Raw genomic sequence first — 24,849 nt, 5'->3', positions numbered from 1 at the left:
CCATCAGGGAATTTGGCTTAAGTATCACAACAATATATAATTATATATTATATAGCTATTTACTCAGACAACTTTCAACAAGACAGTCATTACAAAAGCTGCAATAAAATAATATGAAAATGAACTTTATTTTATTCAATATAACCTTAATCAACAATAAAATAATATGAAAATGAACTTTATTTTATTCAATATAACCTTAAACAAGACTAGATGTAATTCTCATTTAAAGTGATGTAGTGAAAACCAAATGCTTATTTGGAGGCAGTTCTGACAGGATTATATGTCACATACAATTATCTTTATTGATGAAACTGCATGTATATACTGTATATCTTTATTATGGTCTTAGACCAGTACGGCTAAAACAATAAAAGCAGTAACAGCAGTAAAAACAATAGATTCCATTTGCCCACTAAGTCAAAATTGAAATAGACATGATGCAGGGACTATTGCATTATAATAGAAATTGGACACAGGCTGAATCTAGTTTATCAGGATCCCTGCCAATCAATAAAACCTTTTATCTCTACAGAATGGGCAACAGAGGATGGCATGTCCCCAAGTTTTTACCTCTCTTGTATTAGATGAACAAAGCTATTAAACCACTGGGTGTTTTTTTATACGTGCCCTTCAGTATAGCAGATGGGAGGGTTTAACACCTTATCAGCACAAAATATTTTCTGTGGCTTGGTTTTTCTAATTATGAAAGTATCCTGCAGGAATCACTAAATATTTGAACCACTCTAAGGCTTAAAAAACCCTAGTACTTTTTCAATCTTCCTGGCATTCTATGTTAAAGATTCTTTATTTAATGGCTAGCTTACCCTGTCATAGTCCATTGTTAGGGGAGAAATCCCGAAGGGAATAATTTCAGTTTGGATTGATTTGATCCAGAAAAAATGATAGGTATTTGGGGGGGAGGAGGAGGGGTGTAATCCTCTAGGGCAGACATGTCAAACTCACGATGTCATGTGATGTCATGCGACGTAAAGGACCTTTTTCTCCATTGCCGGCAATAGTGTGGGCACAGTTTCCTGGTGACACGCCCGGCCCATGGGCCGGCAGTTTGACACCCCTGCTCTAGGACAATATTTTAATTTCAGCCATAATTTTAAAGTTACATGATACACCCTTGCCTCTACCTTATTCATATTTGTCTCAAGCCAAAGGATAACATTTGGGGCACATCAAGAGAGTTGTAAAGTTGCTCTAAGAGACTGTACTTGTTCCAAAAGGACAAAATGAGGTGGCAGAGCCTGCCTGCATCTCATAAGGTAATTCTGCCTTTGATTTTGCCTGAGAGATTTATCACTGGTGCTATGAAATACTCATCCCCTGTGTAGAAACTTCAGGATGGCATTTGAGGATTTCTGTGCTATTGTGGTTGTATAGCAGATATGGGCCTTTTTGAGCCAATGCATGAAATACCACTCTCAAATAATTAAAGCTAGTAACCTGTTCAATTTGGCAGCATCTATGTGCCAGGAGCACAACTTGGGACTCTTGGCAAAAAACAAGACTTTTTGTTTGTTTGTTTGTTTTTGATAACTGAACGCTTACAGCATTCTGCCAGTTCCCTCAGAGACCTTCTCAAAGTGTCTACTGAAAAGAAACAACCACAGCATGGTCTGCATAAAATAAAAGGAGATATGATAGCCTCCTAGTTGAGGTGTCTTCCAAAGAACGTGGTAATTTGGAACTTTGAAAGTTTAAAACAGTTTTGTTTTAAAGCAGCTGATAATTGATCTATAAAATCTAAATCCTAATATATGGAAAATTGTATATGCCTATACCAGGGGTAGACAACCTCGGCTCTTTTATGACTCATGGACTTCAACTCCCAGAATTCCTGAGTCAGCTATGCTGGCCTATACTGAACACTTAGATTGTTTTACTTAAGAAAAGACTGGCAGATATATGAAACAAGGCACTTTCAAACGATCCCATGGTTTTCTCCTGGAAAAAAACTAAGAAATCCAGTACTCTGTCTTCTTGATATTTTAACTTATATTTACCTAACATTTTATTATTCATATTGTAAAACTGAAATTTTTTCTTAAAAGACAAAAATATGAGTCTATATCAGAATTCATCAGAAAATTTGAGATCAGACATCAAAAAAAGTTTTAATTCATTTTTTTAATTAAAAACTCTTAAGTTGGATTTAATTCATTAGAACTTCATAAGCACAATTATGGAACCTCCTTGGAAATTATACAAAAGTTTCTACTATTTATTTCTGGGATCTTTTTAAGACTTTCTCATTTAAAGCCTGCAGCCCTGGGATTTTCAGGTGCTCTCTCATATTTGTATGTTCTAAGCCTGTTTAGCTTTTCTGAAATCAATGAAAATTAGCTTAGAACCTGCCACCTCCTGAAGCTTCAATTTATTTATTGTGTATAAACAGAAAAGAGTAGAATAATTTAAAATTAATATCCCAAAATATAAATTTCTAAAAGGACATATTAGATCAATAATTTACTCAACAATCTTCCCCATACTCATACCATAATTAATATCACTGCTCCAACTTTGTGGTAACTGGCTATTAAAATGAAATTAATACAAAGATCAGCCACTAAAATGAAATAAAACAAAGGTCAGCCTCAGTCTACAAAAAGGATTTCCCACCCTCAGCCTAGATCAGCCTAGATCAAACTGGTGGCCCTCGGGCCGGACGCATCATCCAGAAGCCGCACCCACCCCATTGCTCGCAATGGCAAAACTCTCCCGATACGTTGCGTGATGTCATGTGACGTCGTGAGTTTGACATGTCTGGGCTAGATGGATCTAGGTGACTCAGCATTTTCCATCAGCAGCCACCTGTAGATTACATCAGATTACTGAACATGAAAGCAAAATTGCTTTATGTGCTGTGAGAGAAATAATCATTCTTGAGAGAAATTGGTTGCAGATGAACAAGAGCAAGGTGTTAGGATTTAGGGCAAGTCTAAGATGCGATCTAAGGCTGACAACTGTTCTAGAAATTAATGGCCAAGTAGGACAGGAAGAATCATCTTGATCAAATGAGGGAATCGGGGAAAATTAAACCTAAGATATTAGTTGGATTGGATTAATTGGATTAAACAACTGAGATTTCTGAAGACCAAGAATTTTCATACAGCTAGGATTTATCATGGGTAAATTCAGAAATTAATTTAGTTGTCAAATATGCATTCAAGGGAGAATCCTCTAGCTAGGCTTTCAGTGCAATACCCAATAAATTGATGTTTCCTCCCCTGAATCCTTAAGTACTTCCACATGTATTTGCCTTGATTAACAATAACTTGGAGGATTGCTACCAATTCCAAAAGACCCCAGATCTAAATCAGAGAGATTACCTTGCTCAGCTATGTGGTGTTTGGAATAGACCCAGCCTGAAATGGCTGTTTATTACTTTGGTTTTAACCAAATCTAGGGAGATCCAGATTGAAGACCACTTTTAGTAATGGAAGCTTATTGGGCCAGGTCACTGTCCTTTAATCCTATTTACCTTACAAGAGGGTTGTTTTATGAAAAATCAGGATAGGGGGTTTTAGGTTTGCCACTCTGAACTTTTGAGAAAAATGAAATGTATCATCTAAATATATAAAAGAGATAAGTACCGTATATACTTGAGTATAAGCCGACTCGAGTATAAGCCGAGACCCCTAATTTTACCCCCCAAAACTGAAAAAAGTTCTTGACTCAAGTATAAGCCGAGGCTGGGATCCGCCGAGTGGCTTTCAGCACTGGAGAAAATGCAAAATCGCTCGAGACCAAACTCGAAGGAATCAGCTGCCGGTGGGAGCGAGGCGATCCGTGCGGTCCCGTGACAGCCAGTCGGGCAAGCAACACGAAGAGCGGCAGGGCTTTATTTTTGCACCGTGGAGCTCCCCCTCCTCCCAAACTCCCCCTCTCTCCCCCTTCCCCCCACTTCCCAGAGCTGAATACAGGGTATTAACCGGCGGCGGAGGCTTGCAGAACGGCGGATCGAGCCTCTGTCACCGGCGGCTGGATCTGCGCTCCGCAAGCCTCTGCCGCCGGCGGAGGCTGGATCCGTGCTCCACAAGCCTCTGCCGCCGGCTGGATCCGCACCCTGCCGCCGGCAGAGGCTTGCGGAGCGCGGATCCAGTGGGGGGAAAAAGCCCTTTACCAGGATTTGCCTGCATGCCGGCGGAGGCTGGATCCGTGCTCCACAAGCCTCTGCCGCCGGCTGGATCCGCGCCCTGCCGCCGGCAGAGGCTTGCGGAGCACAGATCCAGTTGGGGGGGAAAAGCCCTTTACCAGGATTTGCCTGCATGCCGGCGGAGGCTGGATCCGTGCTCCAAAAGCCTCTGCCGCCGGCTGGATCCGCGCCCTGCCGCCGGCAGAGGCTTGCGGAGCGCGGATCCAGTGGGGGGGAAAAGCCCTTTACCAGGATTTGCCTGCATGCCGGCGGAGACTGGATCCGTGCTCCAAAAGCCTCTGCCGCCGGCTGGATCCGCGCCCTGCCGCCGGCAGAGGCTTGCGGAGCACAGATCCAGTGGGGGGGGGGAAAAAGCCCTTTAGCAGGATTTGCCTGCATGTCTCAAGTGCTACCTAATGTGCTTTCAGTCTCAGTCGGCCACTCCACATTGTAATCACAAAGGTAGCTCTCTAACGGAAAGGAAAGGGAAGGGAAGGGAAGGGAAGGGAAGGGAAGGGAAGGGAAGGAAAGGAAAGGAAAGGAAAGGAAAGGAAAGGAAAGGAAAGGAAAGGAAAGGAAAGGAAAGGAAAGGAAAGGAAAGGAAAGAAGGAAAGGAAAGGAAAGGAAAGGAAAGGAAAGGAAAGGCCACCATCTCTCCTCTGCCGCTCGCTCTCGCCGCTCCAGCCCTGGCGAGCCAAAGAGACGAAAGGCCCCGAGCAATAGGAAGGGGATCTCACTAGAGCGGGAGGGGGGAGGGAAAGGGGGGGGGAGGAAAGGCCCGATCGCTTTGTGTTGAGCTGGTTCAGCTCAGCCGGACTAGGCGGGGCTGCGGCTCCCAGCTGATGCCGCTGCCGCCATCCAAGTCCGGCCGGCAAGAACTTTTTTCTCCCCGCCCCGCAGTGACGAGTAAAGCACGACTTACTTCCTCCTCCATGCCCACGTCGCCTTCTCGCCCAACAATCCCAAGTAAGGGGCGGCCTCAGAAAGGGGCTCTAACTTTCCCCTACCGCTCGAACTTATCTTGGAGAGGAAGGCAAAATCGGGAGAGGGAAGAAGAGCGAGGACTGGAGCAGTGCTTGCCCGGCTTCTCTCCCCTGCAGGGAGCGGCGGGGTCGGTTCTGCCTCCACCATGTTCTCTCTCAAGAGCCTTGTCCCACCCGCAAAACGCCAGCACCGCCGCCGCCGCCCCCTTCCTAGCCAGCCCTCAGCCGCTTCACAAGCACCCGTTGCCGGCCCAGTTCTATCAGACCCGCGCGGCGCCGCACGTACTCCGTTTACATGGCCCCCGTACTTCCCCCACACGTCCCTTCTCCCGCCTCCTTCCCATAACGGCCTCTACCTACCGGACGGCGCCTCAGCTCCCCGTGTCCGCCGCCGCCGCCGCCACCCTGACCAAACCCTCTCTGCCTGCGCGCGCCCTCCCTCCCTCCCTCCCTCCTTCCTCTCTGTCTCTAGCTGGGCGAGGCTTCCAGCCGTCACCGTGACGCTACACGCCCAGCTTCTCTCTGATTTCCCTGGCCCAGTCCAGTGATGCTTGAGAGGAAAAAAAAAGCGAGCGGGCGGGCGAGGGGGGGAGGGAAAGGCAAGAATGACCGCTTTGTGTTACCTGCCATGAAACCAGTCCTTGCAGGCGTCGCACTCTATCATGAAGCGGGTTACATCGTAGGGCAGCCAGGCAGCGGAAAGAAGCAGGCAGGCAGGGGGCGGAGGAACGGAGACCCGGCGACGTTTGGGGATATTTGGGGAGGCGCCCAAACCTCCCCAAACGTCGCCGGGTCTCCGTTCCTCCGCCCCCTGCCTGCCTGCTTCTTTCCGCTGTGGAAAGAAGCAGGCAGGCAGGGCGCAGAGGAACGGAGACCCGGCGACGTTTGGGGATATTTGGGGAGGCGCCCAAACCTCCCCAAACGTCGCCGGGTCTCCGTTCCTCCGAGCCCTGCCTGCCTGCTTCTTTCCGCTGTGGAAAGAAGCAGGCAGGCAAGGCGCAGAGGAACGGAGACCCGGCGACGTTTGGGGATATTTGGGGAGGCGCCCAAACCTCCCCAAACGTCGCCGGGTCTCCGTTCCTCCGCCCCCTGCCTGCCTGCTTCTTTCCGCTGTGGAAAGAAGCAGGCAGGCAGGGCGCAGAGGAACGGAGACCCGGCGACGTTTGGGGATATTTGGGGAGGCGCCCAAACCTCCTCAAACGTCGCCGGGTCTCCGTTCCTCCGAGCCCTGCCTGCCTGCTTCTTTCCGCTGTGGAAAGAAGCAGGCAGGCAAGGCGCAGAGGAACGGAGACCCGGCGACGTTTGGGGATATTTGGGGAGGCGCCCAAACCTCCCCAAACGTCGCCGGGTCTCCGTTCCTCCGCCCCCTGCCTGCCTGCTTCTTTCCGCTGTGGAAAGAAGTAGGCAGGCAAGGCGCAGAGGAACGGAGACCCGGCGACGTTTGGGGATATTTGGGGAGGCGCCCAAACCTCCCCAAACGTCGCCGGGTCTCCGTTCCTCCGCCCCCTGCCTGCCTGCTTCTTTCCGCTGTGGAAAGAAGCAGGCAGGCAGGGCGCAGAGGAACGGAGACCCGGCGACGTTTGGGGATATTTGGGGAGGCGCCCAAACCTCCTCAAACGTCGCCGGGTCTCCGTTCCTCCGAGCCCTGCCTGCCTGCTTCTTTCCGCTGTGGAAAGAAGCAGGCAGGCAAGGCGCAGAGGAACGGAGACCCGGCGACGTTTGGGGATATTTGGGGAGGCGCCCAAACCTCCCCAAACGTCGCCGGGTCTCCGTTCCTCCGCCCCCTGCCTGCCTGCTTCTTTCCGCTGTGGAAAGAAGCAGGCAGGCAAGGCGCAGAGGAACGGAGACCCGGCGACGTTTGGGGATATTTGGGGAGGCGCCCAAACCTCCCCAAACGTCGCCGGGTCTCCGTTCCTCCGCCCCCTGCCTGCCTGCTTCTTTCCGCTGTGGAAAGAAGCAGGCAGGCAGGGCGCAGAGGAACGGAGACCCGGCGACGTTTGGGGATATTTGGGGAGGCGCCCAAACCTCCTCAAACGTCGCCGGGTCTCCGTTCCTCCGAGCCCTGCCTGCCTGCTTCTTTCCGCTGTGGAAAGAAGCAGGCAGGCAGGGCGCAGAGGAACGGAGACCCGGCTACGTTTGGGGATATTTGGGGAGGTGCCCAAACCTCCCCAAACGTCGCCGGGTCTCCGTTCCTCCGCCCCCTGCCTGCCTGCTTCTTTCCGCTGTGGAAAGAAGCAGGCAGGCAGGGCGCAGAGGAACGGAGACCCGGCTTCGTTTGGGGAGGTTTGGGGAGGTGCGCGCGCACCTCCCCAAACCTCCCCAAACTTCGGCAGGTCTCCGGCGGCGGTGGCTTGGGAGAGGTGCGCGCGATCCCGGAAGCTCCAAAGCCTCGGCCGCGCACAAGTCCTCGGTAAGTTTTTTTGTTGACTGGAGTATAAGCCGAAGTGGAATTTTTCAGCCCAAAAAGTGGGCTGAAAAATTCGGCTTATACTCAAGTATATACGGTAGTTATCTCACACATTTTCCTGGTCCATCTGGACAGCAAGTTTTGCTTATCAGTCCTGTTTCTTTGAAACAGAAATCCTTTGTGAACAATCCCATTTGAGAAATACAAGATTCACGCAAGAAGGATATATAACACTTTTAAGCCCAAGAACCACAGTTGTAGCAGTACATTCTTTACTATCAAATAGTACTAAAGGCCAATACAAAAATAAAATCTAAACATCAGACTGGCAGCTTTTGCAGAGGTTTACATGAAGCACCTGGAAAGCAGCATGTGATCTTAAATCTGCAGATTATGCATTCTTGTTACAAAGGAAAAGACTGCAAAGGATCTTGTATTTAGATAAGACAATTCTAAGTTGCCCTGATGAATCTAGACTGAAGTAATGTTAATACTTAATATTCACTAAATATTAAATAGTGAATAGAAAAATGGGCATCCAAGATTTCTTCACAGATAAAGCCTACCCAGTTTCTATCCTGGATAATTGGCTGGACGATGCTGAATCTCTCCTAGTTATATCTGCTTTGGCCCTCCCTGAAATGGCAAGCAAAACTTGGAGGATATAATGTTAAGAGAGAAGTAATCTGTTATAATTATATTCTCCTCCTCCATATAAAAGGAGGAAAGGCTGAAAAGATCTGGTATTTGAAAAGGCCATATACAATATAATGCAAAAAGAGATACAAAAAATATGTGTAAAATATTGAGAAGCACGTTTGGGAGGCCAAGTATAAAATAATAATTTTATTATATAAGCAAACTACTGAGAGTCATTTTTACTGCAGTAAGATAAAAATGCAACAAACACCCGCATTATATAAAGTAAATAAATAAAGTCAAATTTGGTTATGCTGCCAGGCCTGGGGCTTCCAAGAAACTGGAGATTTGTCTAATGGTTCCATTGCTGAGAGGAACATTTTTGTCCTCACTTTGCCCAGGGTCAGTATTTTTGTTTTTATATTATTTATTAATGTAGCTTTTTTTAACCTGTTTTATATTGGCTGCTTTATGTATTGTTGTGCACTTTTCAGGGTCCCCTTTGAGGGTAGATGAGCAATTATACAGTCTTACATTTATTTTTGCTCCAAAAGACCCATTAGGGCTTATTTTTGGATGATGTCTTATTTTTTCATGTACACTAGGCGGCTGGCGCACTCGGACTGTGAAGCCTGCGCAGTGCAGGTGAGTAGGAGCGCTGCTACTGCCGGGCTGCCCCCATTGTAACTGTGGGCAAGCAGACGGTGGGACTGAAAAAGTAAAGCCCATTGTGTTAAAAGGTTTCCTTCTCAAATAAATAGAGTTCTCACAGTGTCACAGGCTACCAGCGTTAAGAGTTATTTCCTAAAATAAACTATGTATGCATGTGCGCACACACCTATCATAGCTGAATATTCTCTTTGGGGGGAATAAAATCACCTGTTCATGATAAGAGCCAAAAGGAATCTGATGGCTGCCAAAGTCTATTCACAATGCCTTGTCTGCCAAGGGGCAGGGTTGGGCACCACATATAATGAGGGGGAAATTATTTGATCTCCTGCTGATTTTGTTTTTTTAAAATATGTTGTGTTGATTTTTAACACAATATTTGGTAAAAAGCATGTTGCCTGTGTTAGTATTTAAAAAACAATCAATGACAATTAATTTCTATAATTCTATAGTCCTTATTATGTCTTGATTTTCTCTTCTTTATTCTCTTTTGCCAACCTTAAATTAATACATTTCTTATTATTTGGATAAATAACAATTAAATATAAACAATTTGCTCATTTTTCTGCAAATAATAACCACATCAATATAAAATTTCTTTTCTGGTTGATCATCTTGATTGCCTCATCATAGATCCTATTTACAAAGTTCTTATTTAGATTTGTTTTCCCTACAATATTCAAAACATTCTTACTGGTTAATATTTTCTCAAAATTAATTATTGTTATGTATTTAAGACTTTTTTCTCATACAAGTCAACCCAACGTTTTCACATTTCTCATATCTTAAAAAAAAAGAAAAAAAGAGAATCAGAGAAAACATTTATTTTAAATAAACCATCCCAACATTTTTATATTTCATATCAAAAAACGAAACACAAAACACAAAAGAAAAAAGAAAGAAAAACATGCTAAGTTACATGAGGTGTTCATCCCTCTTAAACTAATCTTCATTTATATCCAAATTTTTCTATTTCTTTAAACATATTCAAACAAATGTTTAATTTTTAAATATTCCCTCTGGTAAATCCCATTATCTAGTTTCTTAATTCTCACTTTAGCCTTTTTTTTTTTGCCAAGCATCTTTCCTGATCAGTCTGCTTCGCTGAATCAAAGAATCTTCCCATAATCTTGGAAATGTTGTTGTAGGTACAAAAGGCAAAACAGGTAAGATGTTTTTGTAGGGAGGTTTCACCCCTTCGTATTCACTGAGAATCTTTTCTTTCTTTCTTGATTTTATTTATCATTTTTTGTCTCTCAAGTTCTCCTGGCAGAATACATTTTGTCAAATCCTTTTTCTTGTCCTCAAACTTATTTTGTAATCTTAGGGTATAGGTTACCTTTTCCATGTCCACTATTTCCTGTAAGGTTTTTTCCATCTGAGTTAAGTCATACTTTCTTTTATTGTTAAGTTCCATCTTGAAATCTCTCTCCTCTGTCTCGTATTCAGTTGTCTGTTTTTTCTGCTCACTCTATTTATTTTCTGAGAATTTTTGTGTTGTAAAGTTGTTCATTTATATTTTCCAAGTTATTTCTAATTCACTCATGGTTTGAGATTATTGTTGTCTGGATTAGTTGCAACATAGCATATCTCTTCTGGAAAGTATTTATTTTTTCTTGGTATATTCTTTCTGCAGATCTTTGGTCTTCCATGATAGCTAAAAATCAGGATTTTCCTTTCTCTGCAGACAGATTTAGAGTCACAATTGAGTTGGTATTTGTAATCCAGAAAAGTCATTTCTTTTTTTAGAGTTTATAATTCTCACTTTGTAGATAGCCCAAAATGTTTTCTTCTTTTTTGTCACAGCTGTTCTGTTATTAAGACAGTGAAGGTCACCAAAACCAAATTATCTTTTCCTGGGCTTTGCCAGTCCCTGTAATAAAGCAACTGCTGTTGTACATTTTCATCCACCACTAGATATCAGGACCACTCAGTAATAGACAATTGTTTACTTCTATTTTTATGATTTAAAAGAAAAATCTTAACAGATTTCACCGATTTCAAACTTATCCAAGTTAAGTCTTATAATTATTTCATTTCAATCTATTTCTGTTCTCCCTGAACAGTTTAATTCACCACTTCCATCTGTAGGAGGGTGGGGCCAAGATCCCCCTCCTTCTCACTTTCGGAGGCATTTTGCTTTTGGTTTTTTTTTCTTTATTTCCCCAGGGAATCAATTTTCAAGTAGAAGAGAGAAAATCACTGTTCTTACCCAGTTCCAAACACATTGTTTACAGTCAGCTTAAAGTAGTGTTTTTGAGCTTTGGCTGCTTGTAGCTTGGGATAGACTCTGACATTAGCTAGCCTTTCTCCTGCCAGTTTTTGGAGGGATTTTCCCAGACCGATCGGATCGACCGCCATCTCTCCGCAATCGGTGGGACTTCCATCCTTCTTTGTTGTCTCTATGGGGCAACTTGAGGCTTATTTAGGGTTAGAGTTAGGAGCCAAGTGATTCCTTGGCTGCTGCGCTACTGCGCAAAACCAGAAGTCCTGATCCCCTGCTGATTTTGTATGTTTGCCCACTGACAAAGAAATAGTCTATAATTTTAATGGTAAGTTTATTTTAACAATGGGAGACAGAATAACAAAAAAAAATATCCAGAAAAATGCATTTCAAAAAAGTTATCAATTGATTTAATGAATGAAACAAACAACACCTTTGCAAAACATGACTTAGTACTTGGTGACAAAACCCTTCTGGCAATCACAGAGGCCAGACATTTCTTGTAACTGGCCACCAGGTTTGCACACATCTCAGTAAGAATCTTGTCTCACTCCCCTTTACAGATCCTCTCCAAGTCATTAAGGTTTCGAGGCTGATGTTTGGCAGCTCGAGCCTTCAGCTCCCTCCACAGATTTTCTATGGGATTAAGGTCTGGAGACTGGCTAGGCCACTCCAGTACTTTAATGTGCTGGAGCACAGTAATTTCTTGAGCCACTCCTTTGTTGCCTTGGCCGTGTGTTTTGGGTCACTGCCATGGTGGAATACCCATCCATGACCCATTTTCTTTTTTTCTCATTTACAAAGTTTTATTAGATTATAATATACAATACAATAGAAATACAAAGTAAATAGTGGAAAAGATGGGGAAGGGAAAAGGGAGTAGAGAAGTGAGGTAAGGGGGAAAAAGCGGGGTAGGCATTGACTTCTGACTTCCTTTGATGCAATAGAGTATCAATTTCAAACCTCAACTTTTTACTTTTACAAAATAATATAAACTAGCCATTTCAATAACATCAAATCCATCTAATTGGTAAAGCCCACAATCAAAATTTCATTTTTTCCACCTAAAGCACAAAATCTAAAAGCAGTTTCCCCATGGCAATGAAAGTATTTGTACTTTTTTTCTTTAATCAATACAGTCAGTTTAGCCATCTCTGCTAGCTCCATCAGTTTTTGTAACCATTCCTCTGTTGTAGGAATCAATTTAGTCTTCCATTTCTGAGTGCAGAGTGTTACCAATTGTTTTCTTAGTGACTATGATCTCAGCAGCCTTGAGATCATTGACAAGATCCTCCTGTGTAGTTCTGGGCTGATTTAATTCAGCATTCTCATGATCAATGAAAGACCACGAGGTGAGATCTTGCATGGAGCTGCAGACTGAGGAAGATTGACAGTTATTTTGTGTTTCTTCCATCTGCGAATAATTGCACCATTGTCACCCTCTCACCAAGCTGCTTGGCAATAGTCTTGTAGCCCATTCCAGCCTTGTGTATGTATGCAATCTTGTCCCTGGCATCCTTGGACAGCCCTTTGGTCTTGGCCATGGTGGAGAGTTTGGAATTTGATTTGATTGCTTTTGTGGACAGGTGTCTTTTATATAGGTAACAAGCTGAGATTAGGAGCATTCCCTTTAATCTCAGCTCATTACTGTACAAAAGACATCTGGGAGCCAGAAATCTTGCTGATTGATAGGGAATCAAATACTTATTTCACTCATTAAAATGAAAATCAATTGATAACTTTTATGAAATGGATTTTTCTGGATTTTTTTGTTATTCTGTCTCTCACTGTTAAAATACATCTACCATTAAAATTATAGACTAATCATTTCTTTGTCAGTGGACAAACATACAAAATCATCAGGGTATCAAATACTTTTTTCCCTCACTGTAGCTGCTGACCTAGAAAATTGATGCCTGCATTGCAGGTAACGTAAACAGAGTGAGCAAGAGAAGCAGACTGAATTTTGTGGAGGCAAGCTACGGCACAGAAAACCAAAACTGTGGAGCCCATTCGGAGACAGGTAAAAGTCTTTGGGCAGAACTGACATTTCTGCCCAATGAAAATAAATCAACATATAAATGAGTTCAAACAAAAGCTTGGTACTGTAGGTTGAATGCCTCAGTCACCTGCTCTTCCCGCTGGATGCCCAGCCATTGCCTTCCCAGGATTGCGCTGACTTCTTTGGAGCAAGTGGCTTACACTTCGCCCTCCTTCTAACATGCGAAGGAATGTGGCTACAGGAACTTGGCATTGGCAGAGGCCAGAGCGAGAGCACCAGCAGCAGTCAGCCAATAAGCCAGCCAGCCAGGGATTGAGCAAGCATGGTGTCAGTTAGGCAGGAGCTTAGCAGCTTGTATTAGTACGCCAACCTGGAACACTGCCAGGAATCCCTTCCAAGTGGCTTGGCAGTCTGACTGAGTCTGGCTGCCTTGGGAGTGCATAGGCGTGCACCTCTGAAGATCCCTGTGTCCAGGGAGGCAGAGGCGGCAGCAAAAGAAGGGGAATGGGGGCGACGGGAGTTTCTTTGCCTGACCCCAAAGACTAGAGAGGAGAATGGCTTTATTTTGGGATGGTTGCCTCCAGTGCTTTTTTCCTAAAAAAAAAAAAAAAAAGGTGCTGGAACTCTCATCTTGGCAGGCTCAGGAGGCGGGGGTGAGGCTGCTGCAGTCACAGGTGCGAGGGGTGTTGGTGGTGGGCTGCCCCCCAGGGCCAGAGCCAGCACGGCTGGTGTTGTGGGAGCAGCAGGGCCCGCTCTATATGGTGAGGCTGTGCGGGGTGAGCAGCGGAGGCAGTGTGGGCCAGGCAATGCAGGGTGGCCACTTAGGCATGCAGGGCGAGGTGACGGTAGCGCAGGTACAGCACCAGGTAGGCCACCAGCCTGGCTGACATGGGTGAGCACAAGGAAGGAGTGCACATAGACTCTGCAGAACCCACCTCCCACTCCTTGTCCTCTCTTACTTACCTAGTTGAGATGGTGTAGTAGGGCAGCAGGGAGGGATGCAAAGTTCCTGCCAACTCGCCTTCGCTGCAGACAACTTGCCTGCCGGTGCAACGTTTGCTTGCCAGGTCTTTTGGCACGCTCAGCAGCAATTCCTATTGGCTTTCAAAAGCCAATAGGCTTTTTAAAGCCAATAGAGGGAATAGCATAGCTTGTGCAAAAGGGTTTTTTTGTGCAAAAAAGGTGCCAGAACGCCATTCTGAGCGTTCTATGAGAAAAAAAGTCCTGCTTTTATGTTTTAATCTTATGATTTAAAAATATTGTAAGTTGCTCCAAACCTCACCATGTGGATTGCATACAAATATCATATATTTTTTCCCCCTCAGGGATCAAATTTAATTATTTTAACTGTTTTTAACTCTTGTATTGTATTGATGTTTTTAAATACTTTGTAAACCGCCCTGAGTCCTACGGGAAAAGGGCGGTATATAAATTCAATAAACTTAAACTTAAACTTAAATAAAGGTAGAACACATGTTAAATATACATCAAATGCTTCCCTACAAAGTCAATTCTTGCTCAATGACAGACCAAGGAGTTAACTCAGAAAGGCAAGAGGAAAATCTAGAAAAGGTCTGTGCATCTTGTAGAAGGGAAAGGCCCACACTGATAAATTAAACATCTTTGTGGTCTGCAAAGGAATGCTGGTGGGCTAATCAGTGATTTGGTGACTGGAGGAGCATCTAGAGTGTTGGAGCTCGTGGTCATGGTAAGCCATGCAGGCACTAGGCAACATGACTTTCAGGGCAGTGGTGGTGATTTTATTACTTTTTTTTTAAAAAAAAAGTCTGTACCCTGTCCAAGGGTGCTTAGTACGCTGCATGTACAGGCCTGGTCTAGAATTTATTTTGGAGTATTCAACTATCTAGAGCAGGCATGTCAAACTCATTTTGTTTGAGGCAACTTCTTATAAAAGAATTGCCATTAATTTGTTTTAATAAAATAATTTAAATCAATTTTTCACTTGATTTCAAATTAAATGAAGTGAAAGATTGTGACTAAACAAAATTTTAACGTACAGATAATACTACCAGAAATTATTTTAGCCTTTTTAATAAATGTTGTTATTAATGTTAAGCTCACCATGGAAAACATCATATATTGTTATGTATATACTAGTTAATTATTTAAAGACTGAAGTGCAAGATAACTAGATTCTAAATAATCTATTTTTCAAAACACACAACAGTCTAAACGGTAAAAGTAAAGTCCAAATTAAGAATATTTCATTCTTAAGAATTGTTTAATTTAAAGTGGTTTAGTTGTAATAGATGGTTAGATTCAAAATAGTTTTCAAGAATATGTACAAAAGATACTATTTTTTTCTAGCATCAGCTAAATTAGACATATTACTTTGAGAAAAATGTTTCTCATTTCCTTCCTCTTTCCTTTACTGATTTCATTGCAGAGATGTTAACATAGGAAATAGATTATTTTGTTATCTAATTTTACCTTCCAAAAGACAGAAGCAGATGAAAAATGTGAGGTTCCTTCCTGTTGGTTTTTTTGAATTAGCTGTTTTAGATTCTAAAAGTTTAGTTCCTAAAGAAGTAACCCTGTAAATAATTTTAATGTCCTCCTCTATTGCAGGGTAGGCAACCTTGGCTCTTTTATGACTCAAGGACTTCAACTCCCAGAATTCCTGAGCCAGCATCGAAACCTCTCCCTTTCCCCTCAGCATGGCTGGCTCATGATTTCTGGGAGTTGAAGTCCATGAGTCATAAAAAAGGGCCAAGATTGCCTATCCCTGCAATAGGCTTTCAGAGGGAGCTTTTTTTTTTAAAAAAAAAAAAAAGGTGCCGGAACGCCGTTCTGAGCGTTCTATTAGAAAATAAGCCCTGGTTGTCTCTACTACAAGGTAAACAACAGGTATGAATGGATGGATAGGCAGCCAGCAAGTAAGACCTGTATGTTTTGACGGGGTTGATTAACGTGCACTTGTCGAACTCTACCTGGGAAAACTGCTAAGGGGACGCAGGCGAAGTATAGTGGTTCAAACGGGCAGACGGACCTGGCTTGCAGTTTCATTTTTCCTGCTTAACCCGGTGGGCCAGTACCATCACCACGAGGTGAGGTGAGGCAGGTGGTGGGAGGGTGGCCTGGCTGCAGGACCCCAAAATTCGCGGATGTAGGGCACATGGGGCAGTGCCACTGGCCACCATGCATCACCTTGTGGCGGCAGCACCAGCCCGCTAGATGCGTTATGTGGCCACTTGTCCCGTTGCGGCTGTGGGAAAGCAGACAATGGGACAGAGAGGGCTGGCTTGATGGTAGCAGCGCTCCCACTCACCTGTACTGCGTGGGCTTCCCAACCCCAGAGTGCACTGACCAAGGCGTTGGCAGGCTGGAGCTGCTGCCGGACACTCTTGGCCGCCGCAGACTTGCCACTACCTGCGCGTGTGTTGACAGTGTCTGAAGTTCATCGGTTTACATAAAGTATCTTTACCTCTCAGCCAAATGTTCCCGCTTGGCTACGGTATGTACAAATACTTAATTATAATTTATATTATCATTTATTTTAAGTATTAATGTCAATAATATTTATTTATATTTAAATTATATATTAATAATATTTTATAATTCAATACATCCATTGTGTGTTGCAATGGATGTTTTGGCTGATGATCTTAACTAGGGCTTATTTTGGGGGTAGGGCTTATATTACGACCACCCTGGAAAAATCATGCTAGGGCTTATTTTCTGGTTGGGTCTTATTTCTGGTGAAACATTTGATTAATAAATAAAATAAAGTATGCTTGAAATAAAAAAGCTGAGCAATGACACATCCAGTCAATGTTGTTAATTTAGGAAAACTGAAGTATGGAAACTCTTGCTACAAGGAACTCTCTACAGTGAAGAATTTAATAATTTCAAAAAAAGATTGTGTAGTAATATAAAATAGTATTGCTATCTGATGACCATACAAAATGTGTCTAGTACCATTTTGTGACTGGTTCCTTTCTTATACTGCAATCCTGTCGTTATAAAAAGTTATCTCAAAAGAACCATGAGCTAGAAAATTTAAAACCTCCTCATAAAGGGGATTAGTAGCCATTGAAGAGATTTACATATGCCACCTTTTCTAATTATATCTGATTGCTAATTATATCTGAAAGCAGGTGGAGTTCAAAATGTAGCTATAATTTAAAATTTAAATCCTAGGCCTGCAAACTGTTCAAATTGCTCTTTTACAGATTAATATTCTACACTTCTGTATGTACATGACAAGCTTGGAAAACCTTCGAAGTAGTTACACAGGTTACTTGGAAAGATATAGCTATTTGAATGAGGATCCCCTTTAAATGCTTTGTATAGCCCTACTAAATCACATCTTACATTATATAACAGGAGTTATAGGAGTGTTCATTAGAGCCTATGAATTAGTTTTATTGAAATATTTGTACTGTATTTATACATGCTGGCTCAGGAATTCTGGGAATTGAAGTCTATGAGTCATAAAAGAGCCAAGGTTGCCTACCCCTCTACTAGACTATAGTGTATCACTCAGTTTTCAGAAATAAGCCCCACTGTACTCCCTGGTATGACAGTAATAGGCAGGGCTTTTTTTCTCATAGAACGCTCAGAACGACGTTCCGGAACCTTTTTTTTGCAGGAAAAAAACCCAGTTTCCTTATTGGCTTTCCTAAGCCTATTGCAGGGCTAGCAATCTTGGCTCTTTTTTATGACTCATGGACTTCAACTCCCAGAAATCCTGAGCCAGCCATGCTGAGGGGAAAGGGAGAGGTTTCCAGGCTGAGCCATGCTGGCTCAGGAATTCTGGGAGTTGAAGTCCTTGAGTCATAAAAGAGCCTGCACTAGAGGAGGACATTAAAATTATTTACAGGATTACTTCTTTAGGAACTAAACTTTTAGAATCTAAAACAGCTAATTCAAAAAAGCCAACAGGAAAGAACCTCACATTTTTCATCTGCTTCTGTCTTTTGGAAGGTAAAATTAGATAACAAAATAATCTATTTCTTATGTTAACATCTCTGCAATGAAATCAAAGGTAACAGGAAAGAAATGAGAAACATTTTTCTCAATGTAATATGTCTAATTTAGCTGATGCTAGAAAAAAATAGTATCTTTTGTACACTCTTGAAAACTATTTTGAATCTAAAAAAGTCTTAAGAATGAAATATTCTTAATTTGGACTTTACTTTTACTGTTTGGACTGTTGTGTGTTTTGAAAAATAGATTATTTAGAATCTAGTTATGTTGCACTTCAGTCTTTAAATAATTAACCTAGTATATACATAACAATATATGATGTTTTTCCTGGTGAGCTAAACATCAATAACAACATTTATTAAAAAGGCTAAAATAATTTCTGGTGATATTATCTGTATATTAAAATTTTGGACAAGCAGTGATCATGTATCCTAGCAAAAGATGTTACATATGTGCATAATAAGTGTAGTCAGTAGCATATGCCTTTTTAAAAATATCAAACATGCAAAGAAACAAAAATAAGTCCAAAATATCTGTATTACATCCAGAAATGCCAACTTTGCAACCAATATTTCTCATCCATAACTATGGCACCCTAAGGATACCTGCATACATGCAAATGCTTCTCTGGGATCAGTAACACAGCAGGGATTGCTTTTTCCTTCCAGTAGCATATACCTAAAACCAGTTTATTGCATTTAGCAACTGTACAAAAAAAAACTGGTCTTCCCAGTTGCAATGTATGGCAGTGAAAGCTGGACCATAAGAAAGGCTGAGCGCCAAAGAATTGAAGCCTTTCAACTATGGTGCTGGAGAAGACTCCTGCGAGTTCCTTGGACTGCAAGGCGATCAAACCGGTCAGTCCTAGAGGAGATCAACCCTGACTGCTCTTTAGAAGGCCAGATCCTGAAGCTAAAACTCAAATACTTTGGCCACCTAATGAGAAGGAAGGACTCAGTGGAGAAGAGCCTAATGCTGGGAAAGATTGAGGGCAATAGAAGAAGGGGACGACAGAGAATGAGGTGGCTGGATGGAGTCACTGAAGCAGTAGGCGTGAGCTTAGATGGACTCCAGAAGATGGTAGAGGACAGGAAGGCCTGGAGGAACACTGTCCATAGGGTCGCGATGGGTCGGACACGACTTCGCAACTAACAACAACAACTAAAAAAAAAATCTCATTGTCAACCAATATAATTCATTTAATTTGAAATCAAGTGAAAAATTGATTTAAATTATTTTATTAAAACAAATTAACGGCAATTCTTTTATAAGAAGTTGCCTCAAAAAAAATGAGTTTGACATGCCTGCTCTTGATAGCTGAATGCTCCAAAATAAATTCTAGACCAGGCCTGTACATGCAGCCTACCAAGCACCCTTGGACAGAGCAGAGACTTTAAAAAAAAGTAATAAAATCACCACCACTGCCCTGACAGTCATGTTGCCTCGTGCCTCCATGGCTTACCATGACCACAAGCTCCAACACTGTAGATGCTCCTCTAGTCACCAAATCATTGATTAGCCCACCAGCATTCCTTTGAAGACCACAAAGATTTTTAATTATCAGTGTGGGCCTTTCCCTTCTACAAGTTGCACAGATCTCTTCTAGATTTTCCTCTTGCCTTTCCGAGTTAACTCCTTGGTCTGTCTTTAAGCAAGAATTGACTTTGTAGGGAAGCATATTATCATTTGATGTATATTTAACATATGTTCTACCTTTATTTACCAATTATATAATATTTGTATGCAATCCACATGGCAAGGTTTAATAATAATAATAATAAGGGACCTTGGAGGTCATCTAGTCCAACCCCCTGCTAAGGCAAGAAACCCTATACCATTTCAGACAAATGGCTGGCCAGTCTCTTCTTAAAAACTTCCAGTGTTGGAGCATTCATCACTTCTGGAGACAGGTTGTTCCACTGGTTAATTGTTCTAACTGTCAGGAAGTTTTTCCTTAGTTCTAGGTTGCTTCTCTCCTTGACTAGTTTCCATCCGTTGCTTCTTGTCCTGTTTTCAGGTGCTTTGGAGAATAGACTCCCTCTTCTTTGTGGCAGCCTCTGACATATTGGAACACTGCTATCATGTCACCCCTCACCCTTCTCTTCATTAAACTACACATACCCAATTCCAGCAACTGTTCCCTATATGTTTTAGCCTCCAGTCCCCCAATCATCTTTGTTGCTCTTCTCTGTACTCTTTCTAGAGTCTCGACATCTTTTTTACATCATGGTGACCAAAACTGGATGCAGTATTCCAGGTGTGGCCTTACCAAGGCATTGTAAAGTGGTATTAGTACTTCACGCGATCTTGATTCTATCCCTCTGTTAATGCAGCCTAGCACTGGGTTGGCTTTTTTGGCAGCTGCAGCACACTGCTGGCTCATATTTAAGTGATTGTCCACTAGGACTCCGAGATCTCTCTCACAGTTACTACAGAGCAAGGTACCACCTATACTATAGATGTGCATTTGATTTTTCCTGCCTAAATGTAGAACCTTACTTTTTTCACAACTGAATTTCATTTTGTTAGATAGTGCCCAATATTCAAGCCTGTCCAAATCCTTCTATCTTAAGCCTATCTTCTGGAGTGTTGGCTATTCCTGCCAGCTTGGTGTTGTCTGCAAATTTGATGAGTTCCCCATCTATCCCCTCATCCAAATCATTGATGAAGATGTTGAAGAGCACTGGATCCAGAACAGAGCCCTGGGGCACCCCACTGCACACTTCCTTCCATGTAGATGCAGTTACATTGAGGACCACACGCTGAATACGGCCTGTCAGCCAGCTACGAATCCATCTGGTGGTGATACTATTTAACCCACATTTTTCTATCTTATCAAGTATTAGGCTGTGGTCTACTTTATCAAATGCCTTACTGAAGTCCAAGTAAATTATATCCACAGCATTCCTCTGGTCCACTAATTTTGTCACCTGGTCAAAGAATGCAATGAGATTTGTCAGGCATGATCTGTTTTTGACAAAGCAATGTTAGCTTTTGGTAATGACTTTGTTTGCCTCTAGGTGTTTGCTGATTCGTTGCTTATCTTTTCCAAAATCTTGCCAGGTATTGAGGTCAAGCTGATAGGTCTGTACTTTCCTGGATCCATTTTTTTCATTGTTTGAAGATGGGAATTACATCAGATCTTTTCCAGTCCTGTGGTAGTTCCCCAGTGCTCCAGGATCTTTGAAAGATATAGTTCAGTGGTTCTGAGATCATATCTGCCAGTTCCTTGAGAACCTTGGGGTGTAGTCCAACTGGTCCTAGTGATTTGAACTCATCTAAGGTGATGGTGATGCTATCTAACCCACATTTTTCTATCTTACCAAGTAGTAGGTTGTGATCTACTTTATCAAATGCCTTACTGATGTCCAAGTAAATTATATCCACAGCATTCCTCTGGTCCATTAGTTTTGTCACTTGGTCAAAGAATGCAATAAGATTTGTCTGGCATGATCTGTTTTTGACAAACCCATGTTGGCTTTTAGTGATAACTTTGTTTGCATCAAGGTGTTTGCTGATTTGTTGTTTGATTATCTTTTCCAGAATCTTCCCAGGTACTGAGGTCAGGCTGACAGGTCTGTAGTTTCCTGGATCTATTTTTCCCCTTTTTTGAATATGGGAACTACATATTGGGGCAATTTACAATAGAAAAAATATATATATTTAAAATCATAAGATTAAAACATAAAAGCAGGGCTTTTTTTCTCATAGAATGCTCAGAATGGCGTTCCGGCACCTTTTTTTTGCACACACACAAAAAAGCTTTTGCACAAACTATGCTACTCCCTCTATTGGCTTTCAAAAGCCTATTGGCTTTCGAAAGCCAATAGGAATTGCTGCTGAGCGTACCAAAAGACCTGGCTAGCAAACGTTGCACCGGCTAGTTGTCTGCAGCGAAAGCAAGTAGGCAGGAACTTTGCATCCCTCCCTGTTGCCCTACTACACCATCTCAACTAGGTAAGTAAGAGAGGACAAGGAGTGGGAGGTGGGTTCTGTGGAGTCCATGTGCACTCCATCCTTGTGCTCACCCGTGTCAGCCAGGCTGGTGGCTTACCTGGTGCTGGACCTGCACCACCGTTGCCTCGCCCTGCCTTCACTGCCTCCACTGCCCGCCCCGCGCAGCCCCGCCATATAGAGCAGGCCCTGCTGCTCCCACAGCACCAACTGTGCTGGTTCCGGCCCCGAGGGGAGCCTGTCGCCAACACTCCTCGCACCTGTGACCGCAGCAGCGCCGCCTCACCCCACCCACCCCCGCCTCCTGCGCTCACCAAGATGAGAGTTAAATATCTAAATGTAAAGTATTTCCTTACAAATGGACTAAGTATGAATTTGCTTAAAAAAAAGTTCCAACCATTCAATGATCTGTTTTTACTTACACTTTTATACATAGCAATTATGAAATGGATGTAACCGAAGACAAATGTAATCTGTAAAGTATTATTTGGTGCAAAAGATGGAGTATTAGATTTCCCTAACATCAAGTAGTTGAACATAGTTGATTTTTTATTGTAACTGTTCATATGGCTTTTTGAAAAGGTCTGGCATTTAAAAAATAAACAGGAAGTGAAATTAGCAAGCACCTGTATGCCTGTTAAGAGACTTTGTTTAAATTTCATTTGTGTGGTTTTAGTTTTTGTTCAACTTTTTAAATATAAGCTTCAGAAATAGTTATTTTATTAAAATGTTTTAGTGGACTGGTAGATCATTTTAACCACAATTTATACAAGTTTGTACACAATGCACATTTTTTTGCTTTCTGAAAGGTTTGTAATTTGTTGGGCTGAATTTTTTTATAAAACAGACAAGCTTTTATAGCACTACAGCTGCAAAATATTATGGGATGTACTATTAGATTTCTTTCTATATGACCAAACCACTTTAATAGATTTTATACTGCATGCAATTATGAATATTATGCTATTGTTAACACTACTCAATTGTTTTCATCAATCACCCATTCATTCTTCTCCCCATTCCCCCCTTACATATCTTAAGACAGTAACCCCTACCAGATTCAAGTTCTTGAATCTATTTCTTCTGATACACCCTAATTTGTACATACCAAAGTGAGCAGAATTATACTTTTCATTATTTCTGTCCCTTTCAACAACTTACAAATGACATAATATCTACTACCTTCCTAGCAACATTTGCACAACTCAATATTTCTCCAGCTTTATTAAACCCTTCCACAATGGGACACAAATTCTTTCATTTGTTCTACATTGCACCCAAACAGCTTTGGAAAATACAAGTCCAAAGGACCCATACTCCATTCTTCCAAGAGTGATGAGCGAATGAGACCCATCTCTCTCATCTTATTATTTGAAGTTATATCTGGTTTCGTTATTGTGAGGGGAAGTCTGTTATGAGTTTTAAGACCTTAATGTGGGAGGTGATGGTAGGCAAGGGATTCAACCACTTCTGTTTGTACTCATATTTGGTAAGGACCATTGGCAAGATGCTATTTACTACTTCCTCATTTAATTACATAAATTGGGGAAAGATAATCTTGAATTTAGTTTCATTTGCTAAAATTTCTTTCCTGTATTGCTTATTGCTATTGTTAAATCTAATTCATGAACTCTTCCTTTGTATGACCCAAATATTCTATTAATTAAATTAATTTTCCCTGTATAATTAATGCTCTAGGTTTTCCCCATTTATATGTAATCAAAATTTGCTAAGCTTCTTCCTACGCACATTTGATATACTTAATTTTTACATTTACTCTATCTATGCGGTGAAGTTGTCCTGTTCCCTTAGCAGAAAAACTCCCCCAAAGCATAATATTTCCACCTCCATGTTTGAAGGTGGGGATGTTGTTCTTGGGGTCATAGGCAGCATTCCTCCTCCTCCAAACACAGTGAATTGAATTGATGCCAAAGAGCCTCAATTTTGGTCTCATCTGACCACAACACTTTCAACCAGTTCTCCTCTGAATGATTCAGATGTTCATTGGCAAACTTCAGACAGGCCTGTACATGTGCTTTCTTGAGCAGGGGGACCTTGTGGGCGCTGCAGGATTCAGTCCTTCACGGCGTAGTGTGTTACCAATTGTTTTCTCGGTGACTATGGTCCCAGCTGCCTTGAGATCATTAACAAGATCCTCCTGTGTAGTTCTGGGCTGATTCCTCAGCGTTCTCATGATCACTGAAACTCCACAAGGTGAGATCTTGCATGGAGCCGCAGACTGAGGAAGATTGACAGTTATTTTGTGTTTCTTCCATTTGCGAATAATTGTACCATCCGTTGTCACCTTCTCACCAAGCTGCTTGGCGATAGTTTTGTAGCCCATTGTGTAGGTCTACAATTTTGTCCCTGACATCCTTGGACAGCTCTTTGGTCTTGGCCATGGTGGAGAATTTGGAATCTGATTGATTGATTGCTTCTGTGGATAGGTGTCTTTTATACAGGTAACAAGCAGAAATTAGGAGTACTCCCTTTAAGAGAGTGCTCCTAATCTCAGCTCGTTACCTGTATAAAAGAAATCAATCTTGCTGATTGATAGGGAATCAATAGGGAATACTTATTTCACTCATTAAAATGCAAATCAATTGATAACTTTTTTGAAATGCGTTTTTCTGGATTTTTTGTTGTTGTTATTCTGTCTCTCACTGTTAAAATACACCTGCCATTAAAATTATAGACTGATCATTTATTTGTCAGTAGGCAAACGTACAAAATCAGCAAGGGATCAAATACTTTTTCCCCTTCCTCCTTCCCTCAGCCAGGGCATTGAAAATGGGTCGTGGATGAGGATTCCACCATGGCAATGACCCAAAACACACGGCCAAGGCAACCAAGGAGTGGCTCAAGAAGAAG

At 42.3% G+C, this 24,849-nt stretch overlaps 1 protein-coding gene across 3 annotated transcripts in view; it reads right to left on the bottom strand.

The window, feature by feature from the left end:
* The window catches only part of TMEM131 (transmembrane protein 131), a 165,594-nt gene that overhangs the window by 95,284 nt on the left and 45,461 nt on the right, over nucleotides 1-24,849 (bottom strand). The gene's annotated exons all lie outside the window — the stretch shown is intronic.

This window comes from Vipera ursinii (genome assembly GCF_947247035.1).
Source record: "Vipera ursinii genome assembly, chromosome: 4".
In the NCBI taxonomy this organism is placed as follows: Eukaryota; Metazoa; Chordata; class Lepidosauria; order Squamata; family Viperidae; genus Vipera; species Vipera ursinii.
Note: the sequence above shows the minus strand (reverse complement) of the source record. Positions and strands in the feature narration are given on the sequence as shown.